This window comes from Podarcis muralis, chromosome 12 (genome assembly GCF_964188315.1).
Source record: "Podarcis muralis chromosome 12, rPodMur119.hap1.1, whole genome shotgun sequence".
Taxonomy (NCBI): Eukaryota; Metazoa; Chordata; class Lepidosauria; order Squamata; family Lacertidae; genus Podarcis; species Podarcis muralis.
The window spans coordinates 24711227-24726348 of NC_135666.1; positions in this window are offsets into that span (position 1 = coordinate 24711227).

The following is a 15122-nucleotide window of genomic DNA, read 5'->3' on the forward strand; positions in this document are numbered from 1 at the left end:
GGCGCACAACCCTAGAGTCTATCAAGACTGGCCCGTACGGGCAGGGGTACCTTTACCTTTAGTGGTTTGTTAATATTAGGAATATTTCTAAATCACAATGAACATCACAATAGTACCACAGTGGGAAGAGCACAGAGAGAAGAAATACCTTGGTGCATCTGCAGCAGCACAACTGGACGCCTTCATCTGCTCCAGCTGGAACAAAACATGTCTCTGTCTCATATCGGTCTCTACAGCCACAGCAGGCACTGCAACTGTCCAACAGTTTGACTTTACCCCCAAAGGCGCACTCCTCCATTGTCTCCTGAAACAGATGGATGCCAACAGCGATACTGTATACAGCAACAAAATAAAACAAGTAAGAACTCATCCTTCTAGGAAAGCCTGTAAAAACAAATAAGTTTTTAGCATCTGATTAAATGCACACAGCGTTGCAGCCTATCAATAAGTTTTGACAGGTAGTGCGTTCCAAAGGGCAGGTGTTACTATCCTGAAGGATCTAGTCCAAGCTACCATGGAGCAAACCTCCAGCACACGTGGCCCCCTCTAGAAGGTCCCTTCTAGGTGTTCACAGTTATCGGCAGGTATATAGGGAATATCCTCCTCCCAAGTTGTCTTGCTAACTGTAAAACCTTAAATTTGGTCTCGAAGCATATTGGCAGCTCATTCATCTTTTTTCAGCCATAATTTACAATTGTTGATGGTTCCAGGCTTGTTCACCTGTATTCTCCTTTTGTGCGTAAGTCAGAGGGAGAGCTGCCTTATACAGAACCTGGTCTATGTAACTCAGAGCAGGATTTCAGACAAGGGCCTCTCCCAGTTCTACCAGGAGATGCCAGGACCTGAACCTGGAACCTTCTGCATGCAAAGCAGATGATCTGTTGCTGAGCTGCAGCCCCTCCCCAGCACTCAGTCAGTTTCATAGACTTCTGTCTCCATCGCCTTAGTAATTCCTCCATGTTTCAACATGTCCATTATAGAAGTGACAGTCCTGTGACAGCTCTGACCGCTCTCAATTAAAAACGACATTGATGGAGTTCTTCTATAACTGAATGTGTCTTTCTTATTATATCAATGTATATTTTCATAAAGCGTGTTAAAAAGTGACATAGTCATTGATGGAGGCAGCAGGGAAAAGCCAGTCCACAAAGATTTCTCTCACCAGAGCAACTGTGTGTCATGTTTTCTGAATGCTGAAATACATAACAGTGCTATTTTGGCAAACAGTATTATTTTAGCAAATAATAAATACAAAGCTATAGTATTAATAATATGACTTAGTGTTACCTGAATTCTACCTGAAATATTGCCTGCCCCTGTTTGGACCTTCATTTGTCTAAATTCCCTGAATTTTACTGGTTTTATAGTATTCTTTGTTTTAATGGTGATCTTTATTTTTAAGTTGCAGACTGCTTAGATTTATTTAAAAAGATATCTAATAGTAATTGGCTTATAAACACTTTAATTAGACAATCCATCAAAACTTAGAAACAAGGTAAAATACCAAAAATATTAATATCATTAGCATTTTCACATCCATGTGTTAAGTCAAACTGTAGCCCTCCAGATGTTGTTGTTTATTAATGTAAGTGCTGTGTAATGCCAAATTAGGCTACAAAGTAGTTTACAAGTAGTGCTTCTTCAGCATTGTTGGTGGACTACAACTATCATCTTCCATGGCCATTGGCCATGGTGATTGGAGGGCCACAGCAACCTCTGGAGAACCACATGTTTCCCACCTGCAGTTTAAGTCACATGGTGCCTACTATAAAGCCCCATTTCTTCTACTTCACAAGGGCTAATATCTAATTGCTAATTCTTTTACTATCAAGACTGTCTTTTCATAATCATTGTTGTTGTTGTTTAGTCGTTTAATCGTGTCCGACTCTTTGTGACCCCAAGGACCAGAGCATGCCAGGCACTTCTGTCTTCCACTGCCTCCCACAGTTTGGTCAAACTCATGCTGGTAGTTTCAAGAAGACTATCCAACCATCTCGTCCTCTGTCGCCCCCTTCTCCTTGTGCCCTCCATCTTTCCCAACATCAGGGTCTTTTCCAGGGAGTCTTCTCTTCTCATGAGGTGGCCAAAGTATTGGAGCCTCAGCTTCAGGATCTGTCCTTCCAGTGAGCACTCAGGGCTGATTTCCTTAAGAATGGATAGGTTTGATCTTCTTACAGTCCACGGGACTCTCAAGAGTCTCCTCCAACATCATAGAATATAGAGCCTATTTTCTGTCATCACAAAAACAGGACAGTTGTTCCACCTGCTTTTCACTGGAAGGCCCATGTTCTGTTCTAATCCTTTAGGATTCCCCCCTAAAAAGGACTATATTGGGGCGTGCTACCCTTAAACAGGGTTGGGATCCCTAGTAATGAAAAAGTTTGTTTCAGAGTATTGTGTACCTGGCCTGATGCCCCTGACCTATAGGAAGAGGACTTTAACTGTTGGACACTTCTCTGAAATGTAAGTAAACTTCAGGAGTACCTGAATATTGACTACCTTCTTCTACATCCGTCCATCTTTTAGTTAGAGGCAGCAGAAACATGAATTATTAAATATTAACTTCCTCATAAAGGAACAGAATAAAAATTAAAAGCCAATTCATTGCCAGTAAAAAAAAAAAGTGACTATCGTTTATTAGTAGAAGTTTCGTGGTAGAGGGTATTTTATTAATTTTATTAATTGACTCAGAGCTGGAAAGGCTATTGCAGCCTGGGGAAGATTGCATGTATAATTGCAGTAATAATTAGTTTCAAAGACTTTCGCTACTGAGCTGTACAGTAAGTTGAGTTGTTTAATAGTCTGATGGCAAATATACATAACAACAATGATCTTCCAACTCAGATGTTCATAGTACTTGGAACTGTGAAAAATATCCCTGAACAAGAAGAAAAATCCACATTCTTCATTCAAAGTATGCCAACATTTTGAGCCAATGAAAACTAATAAATTATGTGATCTGAATTAGACATATTATTGAGCATATTTTTGTTTTGATTTATTTGCATAATTGATTCTGCTTCCATGAAGAAGGGTATAACATATTCCACAGAAGATCAACAGCAACATCTAAAGCCTCTGAGATTCTGGATGCCTGCTGACCACCACCTGAATAAACCAATAGCCTTGGTTTTATCTCCAATCCCCCTTTCCAATTTAATTCCTTCCCCTCTCTCCCTACCCCTCTCCCCCCTTCTCTCTCACACAGTAGTCTAACTGGTCTGAACTTTTATGATGGAAGTTCAAAACCATTAAGAAGTTAGGCTCATCATTTAAATACATACTGTACTAGGTACCTGAACTACCTGGACCAGGGATGCCACTGATTCACAAAACACTTTTACTGGTATCAGATTCCCATAAATGTGTAGGGCATCACAGCACCTTTGTCTCCTTCAGAACCATACAATTAAGGTGACCACATATGTTCTGCAAGAGGCTAGTATTCTCAGGCCATCTTTTCTGCAAAGAACTCTGCACATTCTCTAAAACCCAAGACTCTACAGAAGTAGCTAAATTGTTGCTAGGAGAGTTAGATTGACTCTTTGATTTGATTTTATATTCTGTTTGTGTGATCTGTTTCCTCCTTTCCCCCCAATAAATGTCATATATACTGAAATTTCACTGTTCTGAAAAGTGTTTCCCCTGGAATTTCTCCTTAAAATCTTCCCTAGATGCTAAGCTGCATAGTTCTTAAACTACTACTTGTGTTCTAATGGAATTTCACAAGTTTTGTTTAAAGCCTGAATTCTCAGGCTTTGGGAAAGTAAATCTACAGCACCTTTGCTTTTCCCCCAGAAGTACGGTAGGCTGGATGGAGGGATCCTTGGCAGTTTGGCTTAGAAACCCCTCCCCCAACAACTGGAGTGCTTTTGTCATGCTAAACTTAATCTGCCTGGTGACACTTTATCTTGATAGTGGGGACAAAAAGGCAAGTCCACCAGGAGAAAACAATTCCCACCACCACCCCAGCAAGCGACCAGAAACAAAGAGTAAAAAGCAGAGCAAAGCACCAAATAAGCAATTGTAGCTGGCTAGAAGCTTAGTCACTGATGCATTGTAAGTAAATGTTTCTGAACTCATCTCTGCATCCACAAGACTACAAGCCTGGATAGTAGAAAACCCTGTATCCAATACAAATACCACATTTGCAATTGTCAAAGTTTATGGAAGACTCCTCGTGTTTAATAATTTAATTCAATCCTCTCAGTAATGCAGAGATCCAAGGCAAGAGAGGGTTTTTTAAAAATTACTATTTGAAACAAAAAAAACCTACCTGTTTTAAAAGCTGTTTTTAATAGGTAAAGGTAAAGGTACCCCTGCCCGTACGGGCCAGTCTTGACAGACTCTGGGGTTGTGCGCCCATCTCACTCAAGAGGCCGGGGGCCAGCGCTGTCCGGAGACACTTCCGGGTCACGTGGCCAGCGTGACGAAGCTGCATCTGGCGAGCCAGAGCAGCACACGGAACGCCGTTTACCTTCCCGCTGGTAAGCGGTCCCTATTTATCTACTTGCACCCAGGGGTGCTTTTGAACTGCTAGGTTGGCAGGCACTGGGACCGAGCAGCGGGAGCGCACCCCGCCGTGGGGATTCAAACCGCCGACCTTTCGATCGGCAAGTCCTAGGCGCTGAGGCTTTTACCCACAGCGCCACCCGCGTCCCAATACTGTTTTTAATACTGTACCTGATAAACCCAAATCCTAAGGTTTCCAACACTGACTGAATGCAATATTATTTGCATAATTATCTAAGTGTTTAAAAAACCTTGGTAAGCATCCTTCCCCCTGTTTTTGCAAAAAGAGTGAAGCAGAAAATTTGCAGCCTTGTTGCCTGGGTAGTTCAGTAACCGCTGATGAGCACAGCCATTAAAAAGTAAATAAAATAAAAAGATTCCAACACTATTGCAAATCAGTTCTTGGTTCTTTTATTCCTCAAGAGGCAGCTGAGCTGCTTATTCCAACTAAACAACAAAAGAAATGGAGGTATTGCATATTCTCTTGCTGCAAACAACTTACTTAACAGCCCAGGGGGAGAGAAAGGAAATATCCTTTTATAGCTCTGTTCCACTGATAACTGTTTCCCTTCCTTTTGACAGCAACAACCGTTCCTTAGAACGTTACAGAACTAAGGATAAAATCTCAAATGAGACATGGCACAAAATAGCAGGTTACCCCACATCTCAACTTTGTTTTATAGGTGAGCTGCGCTGCAGTGAGCACAGGTTTCTAGCACAGGGATGGGGGATCTATGGCTCAAATGTTGTTGTACCTCAGCTCCCAGCATCCCTGGCCACTGGCCATGCTGGCTGGGACTGATGGGAATTGGAGTCCAACAACATCAGGGCTAAATGGAGGGGCCATGGCTCAGTGGCAGACCATCTCCTTTGCATTCAGAAGGTCCCAGTTTCAGCCCCTGGCATCTCTAGGTAAGGCTGGAAGAGAATCTCTGTCTGAAACTATGGAGAGCTGCTTTGTAGACAATATGAGATGAAAGGACCAGTGGGTATGACTCAGGGAAAGGCAGCTTTGTATTGCTACAGTTTCAACTTTAGGTAAAGGTAAAGGGACCCCTGACCATTAAGTCCAGTCGCGGACAACTCTGGGGTTGGGTCACTCATCTCACTTTACTGGCTGAGGGAGACAACGTTTGTCCGCAGACAGCTTCTGGGTCATGTGGCCAGCATGACTAAGCTGCTTCTGGTGAACCAGAGCAGCACACGGAAATGCCGTTTACCTTCCCGCTGGAACGGTACCTATTTATCTACTTGCACATGCTTTCGAACTGCTAGGTTGGCAGGAGCAGGGACCGAGCAATGGGAGCTCACCCCATTGCAGGGATTTGAACCGCCAACCTTCTGATCGACAAGCCCCACCTTTAACATGGCACAAAATGGGCTTCATCCAGAAAAAAAACATGTCATGCTTAAATCTCATTGGAATGTGTGAGACCCATTACCAGGTAGTCATGATGGTTGATTGATGGGTTCATTTCAAGGACGTAATCATGACAACCTTTTGCTAGATTTGAATTGATAATCCCAATGGCAGCCACCTCCACCTATGTACCTGCTCTCTTTCTAGAGTTCTCAGATCCCCACCTGCTGAATTCATCAGCAAGGGGTCCACTAGTGTTCATCAGAACATTTGTATCCTTCACCACCGCCCCAGAGCATAGACTAATAATGCTATTCATCACTACGATGGGGGAAATCAGTGAAAATCAGGTGCCTTGCCTCGCACAAGTGGAAACACTTTCTACTAGTGCAAATCATTAATGGATACAACCCAAAAACATTTTGCTTTTTGCTTAAACCCCCGCCCCCTACTTTATCTGCATTGTTACCTTAAGGATTCTGAAACGCACCTTAACAGGCATTATGCAAACTTCAAAATAAATGTACTTTATGAAGCTGCTTGAGTAATTCCACCTTGCTGTTTCTTGTCTTTTTAGAGTGTTCATTTCCCTGCTGGCCTCCATAATTATTACAAGCTTTTCTTATTTTAATTCCCCTTGTCTTACTGCTAGAGGCCTTTGTCACCTGCTAGAAGGAGCGAGGAGGGTCAGCTGAGAGTTCATTCAGTTATCACGTCTGTTTCATTATGCTTCTTTAGTCTGAAAGCATCCAGGAGTTCTGTCTGTATATTTGTTATAATTATCGTCCTGACAACATCTTCTTGGTGCAAGGGCTAAGGCAGCCTCTTCACAAAATGTCTCCAAGGCAGCTTTGCCTCACAGGAAGCCCTCGCTAATTAAAAAGTGACAGTCTTCTCCATCTCCCTGAAAGTAGCTTGTGTCTCATCCCCCGCTTCCATTCTCTTCTTTTAGCTCGTTCCAGATAATTGAAAAATTAATTGAACTTATTAAAAAATAAAACATCTGGGTTACGGGTCAGGAATTGCAGCAGCCTTTGTAAGTGATCATTACAGCACTCAACGGCACTTAAAAATAGTAACATCTACTTCTCTTAGATCATTAGGCCCCTTTAGTGGTTAGGAGAAATCTTTGAGTATACAATAAATTGTGGCCCAGCAAACCTGTTGAAACCATTGAATGATTTGCAGGGTTGCACCAAGGACACCATGGCTGGAGGGAGAGGGCAACCCTCCCACGAGATCTCAGGGCCTCTTCATCTTTCAAAGCCTAGTGAGATCTTGGGGATGGACAGGCCGGTGGACACGCCACCATTTTAAGAGGACATGTCACCATTCCACCTTGGCTTCAGGATATAGATAATAAGGGGTACCTCCCCTTGAGGGGTCCTGAAGGATAAACAGCTCTCGGCCCTAGTTCAGGGGGACTGTGCTTGCCAGTCACCATCTCAAGTCATCAGTGGTCTCAGTTGCAGTGGTCTTGCACCACAGTGGGTCCTCAGTGCTGGTTAACTCCCCATACAATGCCCCAGTAGGTGTGTGAAGATGAAGGTCAGACTTCAAGGCTGCAATTAATCACATGGGCCTACATAGCAATAAAAGCTTGTTACATTTGTTTATTTTGAAGTATGTAAAAAGGGTAATTTGAAAAACCTTCCGAGTTTTGCTTGCTATTTTGAGTTGAAAGTTACTCACAGTAACACTCACCAGTGGGGATGCAGGCAGGTGATAACTGACCTTGTCAGTTGGAAATAACTTTGTCTCTTTCTTGGAACGTTTAACTTGCAGATACAGTCAATTACCTTATGGTAATGGTTGCTTCAAGGATTTTATTGCTTGGCTCCCTTGGAACGAAACACATATATTAGCCTAATTTAGGAGTGCTTTGTCTGAAGTTCCTGTGCTCTCTGTGTGCAGAATTATTGCAGCCTTAACTTTTTATTCAGACTGCAAATTCACTACAATTCCTTTTTTAAAAAAGAAAGAAAGAATGGAAACTGAGTGGATTTCTTCACTGAAACAAGAACTGCTGCACTTATCGCATCACTCTGAAATAGTGTTCATTCTTTCTGAAAGTGAAGGCTACTCATCAACAAAATCAAGACAGAGAAGGTTACTTGGAAACATTAACTGTAGGTATCCTACAGTAGACCTCTAATGTCTTCACTTACGGCTATTAGAAACCATTCATATTTCAGATTTTGTAGCTTTAGGGAACACTTCTAGGGAACACCAACAAGCCTGACAGTCATGAAACTCCTGCTTATGCAGGGTGTGGGATGTTGACTGGGCCTGTTGGGCCTCAGTGTGAGGATGAACTTTAGGCTCTATCCCCAACATCTCCAGGGATTGGGAAAGACTCTTATCTGAAACACTGGAGGGAGACTGCCAGTCAGTGTCAGTAATACTGAGCTAGATGGACCAACAGTCTGACTTAGTTAGTATAAGGCAGTTTCCTATGTTGCTGCTTTCCCTGTTCCTGGAGGGGAAGACCAGCAATAGGATGCAAATTGTATTTCAAGAAAACATATATGCCATTGCCAACCATCTCACTGGTAATAAGCTTCTGAGGAAAATGTTTCTGGGCTTTCCAGAACCCAGTTTGAAACCAGTATCCTAGAAGAAATCTGACTCATGTTGAGGGAAGAAAATGGTGAGGTAAAAGTAGAAATATTACAACAACATGTCCTATTGTCCTTAATAATGGAATATATATGGGTGCCAGATATTCAACTGGTATTTCTCTGCTGGCGGAAGGCATCAGGCAGCAAAATGAGAAGGGAGGCAATTTTCTGAGATTGTCTTTCCTTCTCGCAGTCCCCCAGCATCCAAATCTTCTCCAGAGTGCTGGGGGGTCCTCTAAAGCAGAGGGTATCTGGGGTGGGGGTGGGCAGGAGTCACCAAAAATGGCCTTTCTTCCTGTTCAACTGATGGACACCTTCCATCAGTTAAGGGACACCAGATGGATACACCCACAATGACCAAGGCCTGGTCCTACATGCAGCAGAATGAGGTGGGAAAACAGTGGTGGAATTCTGAAATGAGAGAATAGGATGCACCACTTCGGACTGCAGTTGTGGGGGAGAAATTACTTTTTAAACACTCCTCTAGGGTTCTGTAAATATCACTTTACTTCAGCTCCCATCATCCCCAATCTGCATGACTAATGGTCAGGGAGGATGGAGGTTGTAGTCTGACAATCTCTGGAAGGCACCAGGTTAGGGAAGGTTGCACTGAAACGTGGACATGCGCCATAGTTCCTGTTTACATGGTTGAGGCAGACCAGGGTCAAACTAAACAGGTTTGCCTCTGTCGTAGTAACATTGGCTCTTAATTTTACAGCCATTGGGAAGTATGCTGATCACTATGAATTACAGAGTTTACAAAATAATGAGTCTAGAGAACACTGACAGTAAACTCAAAGGATTTATTTTCTTACTGGGAGGGGCAGAGGAATCTACATTTAGGATAATCATTATGATAAGTGCAACATTTTTGGAGGCTTTGCAAAAATCAATGGCTACTGTTCACTTTATCTGACTGGATGAAATGGTCACAGCAGCAATTGAATTAGAAGGAAAGCAATTATTAAGGATCAGAGTACATATAATTTGTATCAGTACAAGATGCTTCTTTACCTGAAGTCCAAGGAAAGGAAGCAAAAAACAAAAAGGAATGGGAGGAATTACTGCAGAAGAGAGAGAGAAAACATTTGGTGAAGTATGTGGAACATCAGTGAATACGTGGAACTCCAAGCCAAGGTTGCGCTCGGTTATGGTGCAATCCTCTGCATGTTTACCCAGAAGTAAATCCTACTGTGTTCAATAGGGCTTACTCCCATGCAAGGGCATAGGACTAAAGCCTTGCAGAGCACTCCTTGGCATATTTATGCAGTAGTAAGCTCTACTGCAGGCATAGGCAAACTCGGCCCTCCAGGTGTTTTGAGACTACAATTCCCATCATCGCTGGTCAATGGTCATGCTAGCTAGGGATGGTGGGAATTGTATTCCCAAAATATCTGGAGGGCCGAGTTTGCCTATGCCTGCTCTAGTGGGGCTTACTGATTTTAACCAGGCAGCCCTCATTTCTGTTAGAGGGCATCATTGAAGCAATAAATTATGATGGCTTACTGTTTCATACATTCCATCCCTATTCTGCATTTGCCTGAAGAAACCACAAGAACTGAATATATAACAACTGTGTGTTTTCCCCCTAATAAAAAGAGCACATGCTGCATCTTGCTGGAAAAATGAAAATAAAAGAAACCACTGGGTTGGATCTAACTTGATTTCAATGCACCTACTCCAGGTATGACTAAGTCTGGACACAGCCCCAAAGCTGTATCTTGATTCTTTTTCAAAATGTAAATTGAAGTCTTGCTTCAAATTTTAAAATGTGCTGGAAAATTTGAGGAAATATAGTTAACTAACAAATATATCCTGTGCTCTCTTCTTCTTTTTTTAGTAAAAAAAAATTGAGGTGCCAGTAATCATACCTTGCTACAAGTGTTGTGAGTGCCAGCACAAAATGGCTGCCATGGGCAGACAAAAACAGAAGAAGATGTGGTGGAATTTTGCGCCAGTGAGTCCCATCCCATTCAGGGTCAACTTGTTTTTAATACAGAATTTTAAATTGTAACCCAGCCAGGGACCTGCTGGTGAAGGGTGGATACTATTACAACTACAGTACTAATATTATTTCATTATCACATGCATTTATTTGTCCTAATCGACAGAGCTATTTCAACAACATTTCACTGAAAAGGGTGCATTTGAGTAACTGACACAAAACATGTCAAAGGTTTCCCACTGAATCTATGCAAGTTTCCACTGGAACCAGTGGAATGTAGATGCCTGCTCTTCATCCATATCACAGGTCCGCATTGTCCCTTTTCCTAACATTAGTCTTGCAATGACTGAAGAGTGGCAATTTCCCTGTGGAAAAAATGTTATGATAGAATTTTATTCTGAGGTGTTCCCTTAAGAGAAGCCACAGTAAGAGAAAAATGGCAAAGAGAAGTGGCAATTTAGAAGCAACTTCCAGTAGGACCACAACATGTCTAGGACTAAAACATTTTTATCGTACTTTTATTGTACTTTTGGGGTTGAGTGTTTGGAGGAGGTGTGTGGGTGTGTGGAAGCAATTCCCTGCTAAGAGGCAGAAAAAGCTTGTGTTGAAAAAGAGATTTAAAAATACTTCAATAGAGAATTGCTTTCACTCCATTAAAAGAAAGAAAGAATTATGGATGTTTATTTACATTTATATTGTGTTTTCCTTGCATATTGTTCGTTTTCTTGCTTTGCAGATAATGAACAATTCTATACATATGTTTTCTAGCTGAGAACAGACTACCCTCCGTGATTAGAACTGTCACTGTCATTTGTAAAGCTAAAAAAGAAAGTTATTCACTGAAATCCCCAAACTATAGACAACCCCTCCAAGCCTTTTAACAGCCTGGGACCAGTTTACTTGAGAGATTGCCCCTGCCTATTCACAGTCCTTGCCACATTAAACACCTGCTGAAAACTTTGTTTCATTAAGTCTTCCTAGTTATATAATTTAGTAATGTACATTTGCTTTCAGAAGTTTTAGCTGGTTTTATATTATGCTTTACTGATAATTATTTTATGTACACTCTTTTTTTTAAAGGTGTTGCTGACTTTTATCTTTTTTGACAATTTTATTATGTGCACCACTTAGAGATTTTTCTGCATACGTGATCTGTATATATTTTCTAAGTAAATACTTTGCTCTCACACTTAGAAGCAATGGCTCTTGATTACATTTTTCTCCTCTTGTCCTGGGCTTTCAATCCCTGATCAGTTCTTCTGCCTGTAAAGCATAGGGTAATTGATTTAATTTGGAAGAACCATGAGGATTTTAGAGTGGGGGTGAAGCCATGTGTACTCTGTAAAGAAAAAAGGAGACAGGGTGAGGGAGGAACAGGATCAGGGAGGAGATACAAAGACAAATAGAAAGTCAGGCTGGGTAGAAGTCACATATGGATGGCAAGCGATGAAAAGGCAAAGAGAAAAAGCACCAACTCACCCAAATTTCACCATCCTCCAGTTTGTCCAGATGTTGCCACACTCCAGCATTAGCCTTACTGCAGAGCCTGGTTAAGACACTCCAGAACAGCCTCCATGGTACATTTCCATGAATGCATCCAAGGATATAGAGTACGGATAGGGAACTTGTGACCCTCCAGCTGCTGTTGTACTCCACTGCCCATTGGCTGTAGCCACCATGGTCGATGGGCCGGGATGATGGGAGTTGTAGTCCAACAGGATCTAGAGGGTCACAGGTCACAAGATCTAGAGGGTCCCCATCTCTGGTGTAGAGGAAGTAATGCTTGGCTCAGCATGACACACTGACAGTCACCACTTCCTGTCCACAATCCGTATGAATGTTATGGATTGAAAAGAAAGGGACATCATGTCCCAAGTGAATCCCTGGGAAGTGGTGGCTAAAAATACATAACAATGGGTCAAGGGGGTGGCTACTTTCATGTAGATTTCTCTATGGGAAAGCTCCACGTGGAGAGTTTTAAAATCATAGAAGAAGAGGAGTTTGGATTTGATATCCCGCTTTATCACTACCCGAAAGAGTCTCAAAGCGGCTAACATTCTCCTTTCCCTTCCTCCCCCACAACAAACACTCTGTGAGGTGAGTGGGCTGAGAGACTTCAGAGAAGTATGACTAGCCCAAGGTCACACAGCAGCTGCATGTGGAGGAGTGGAGACGTTAACCCTGTTCACCAGATTACAAGTCTACCACTCTTAACCACTACACCACACTGGCAAATGGAAAAGAAGAAGGAGGAGGTGCCTTATACCAGGTCAGTTTATTGTCAACTCTGCCTGGCTGCTGCTTGCCAACATCTCAGACAGAATATTTCCCCCATCACCTGGAAACGTTGGCCCCAGAACTACACAGTACCTTCCCAAGTGTCACATAGTCTCTCTTTTCTGGCCCACATAGATGAGGCTGCTCATGGCTGGTTTGTATTGCATATGAAGGCACCATCATGCATTGGTTTGGAGAAGATTGCATGCTGCTGCAAACCACCCTAAACAGTAGTAGCATGGGCATCTAAATGTGATGAAGCCAGAATGTCATCAGATAATGATGGGCCGAGAACCAATTCTTGCAAAAGAGTTGTGGTAAGTTGTCTTCCCACGTGCCATTTTATAAATAAGCTCTATGAGAGCCGCTGTAATGTTCTCCTGTATTCTGCATCAGGCTAGTTCCTGGGACTTGTTTACATCCTGCATCACACTTGTGAGCTATTGTGTCCCCTATTCATCCAAAGGGATAGCTTGCATTTTCTTCCCCAGCTCCCTGCTTCTTTCTCATGCCTACATACACAGAGAATAAAAACTGCTTTGAGAGAAAATGTCATACAACTGCAGTGTATGAAAGGTCATTACATGAATTACAAATCAGCTTATGCTGAATTTTCCACTTTTAAGTGCTGGCAAGGAAGTTCATCTTCTTTCCTTTTCTTTCTTTGCACTCTATTACGGTGCTTTTTTGCCATTCTGCAAAGAATGGGCAGCAGATTCCTTCTTAGACTCATATGTATGAGTACATTTTTGTGCTTCTTATGAAACCAGCACAAAGTGGTATAGGGACATATTTCATATTTCAATTTCTGTTTCTAATTTTTCCAATTTGAAGGTCAGTTCTCCACATTTCCACACCAGCTTGCAATTTCTTTTTTAAAAGTCCTCATGAAAATTCACCAGCATTTTAGTGCGCTTTTCTCCTAATAAACACATTTCTGCATGCAATTTTGCCTAGCTTGCACATTTTGGCATATTTCCCCTAAAAGCATTTTTTGTACATTTATTTTCATTAATCTGTGAATTGTGATGCAAAGTTTTATCTTGGTATTTGCATGTTTGAACACATTACTTAGCTTGAGAATTGGGGAAAATTTGAATTTTGAAGGATGGCTACATCTCAGTTTGTATACTGCTTTAGAAAGTGCCAAATTGGTTTTGCCTTTAAATGTAAACTGAATTGAGCTGGTGATATGTGGTAACTCACAGGACAGAAGGAAACTTTCCATTCCTACAAATAAGTCCAGTTAAACCCCTGAGCCCAGAGATCTGGGTCCACCTGCAGACCAAAGTGAACAAATGCTCACAGCTTAGTTATACAGATTTTTTTCTTCCAGAAGTGAGCTCAAAAGGATTTACTCCCTGGTAAGTGCGCTGTGGGTTAAACCACAGAGCCTAGGACTTGCCAATCAGAAGGTTGGCGGTTTGAATCCCCGTGACGGGGTGAGCTCCCGTTGTTTGGTCCCTGCTCCTGCCAACCTAGCAGTTCAAAAGCACGTCAGAGTGCAAGTAGATAAATAGGTACCACTCCAGCGGGAAGGTAAACGGTGTTTCCGTGCGCTGCTCTGGTTCGCCAGAAGCGGCTTAGTCATGCTGGCCACATGACCCGGAAGCTGTACGCCGGCTCCCTCGGCCAATAAAGCGAGATGAGTGCCGCAACCCCAGAGTCGGTCACGACTGGACCTAATGGTCAGGGGTCCCCTTACCTTTACTAAGTGTGCATAAGGTTGCAGCTTGGCTTAACTGTAGAAATGGATGTGGAGGGGGAAAGAAACTTAGTCAATACAGAAAGCTTCCTTTTGTCATATTTGTACCTCCCTTTCAAGGCAATAGAAAATCCCTCTTTTGGATAAATCACTGAATGCCACCTACTGAATTTGCTGAGTATTCTGCAGTTGTAAACACTATTGACAAATACTGAATTGCTTAATGATAAATTAGCAGTGTTTGGCACCTGCAGAATGGTAATGTATAGCACTAATGCAATGTCTAGACAGCTAAAGGAAAATGTGTTCTACAAATTGCAACAGAAATTATGGAGATAATTAACCTATGTTTAGTTCCACCACACATCAAGAATGATGCTGTTCTAGGCATTCTTTTCTTAGCATTTGGTAAGAAATGTCAGCCTTTTGCCTCTCTTTTCAAGTGATGTGTTTCATACATTTCTCTAGCATTCAAACCACACAGGTGTGTGAAGTCACTGGTCTTGTGACAAGTAATACATAAGACATCTTATACCTACTCTGGGAGCCTTTGGATCACTGCCACCCTGGTCAAGTCCCCAGTACCCCTAAGCCAAAGTATGTGTAGTTGAAATAGACACATATTCTCCCATCCCAGGAAGAGGACATGAATGGTTGGGTAGGATACTGAACAAGAGAGCTCCACGTTACAACATTTTGTTG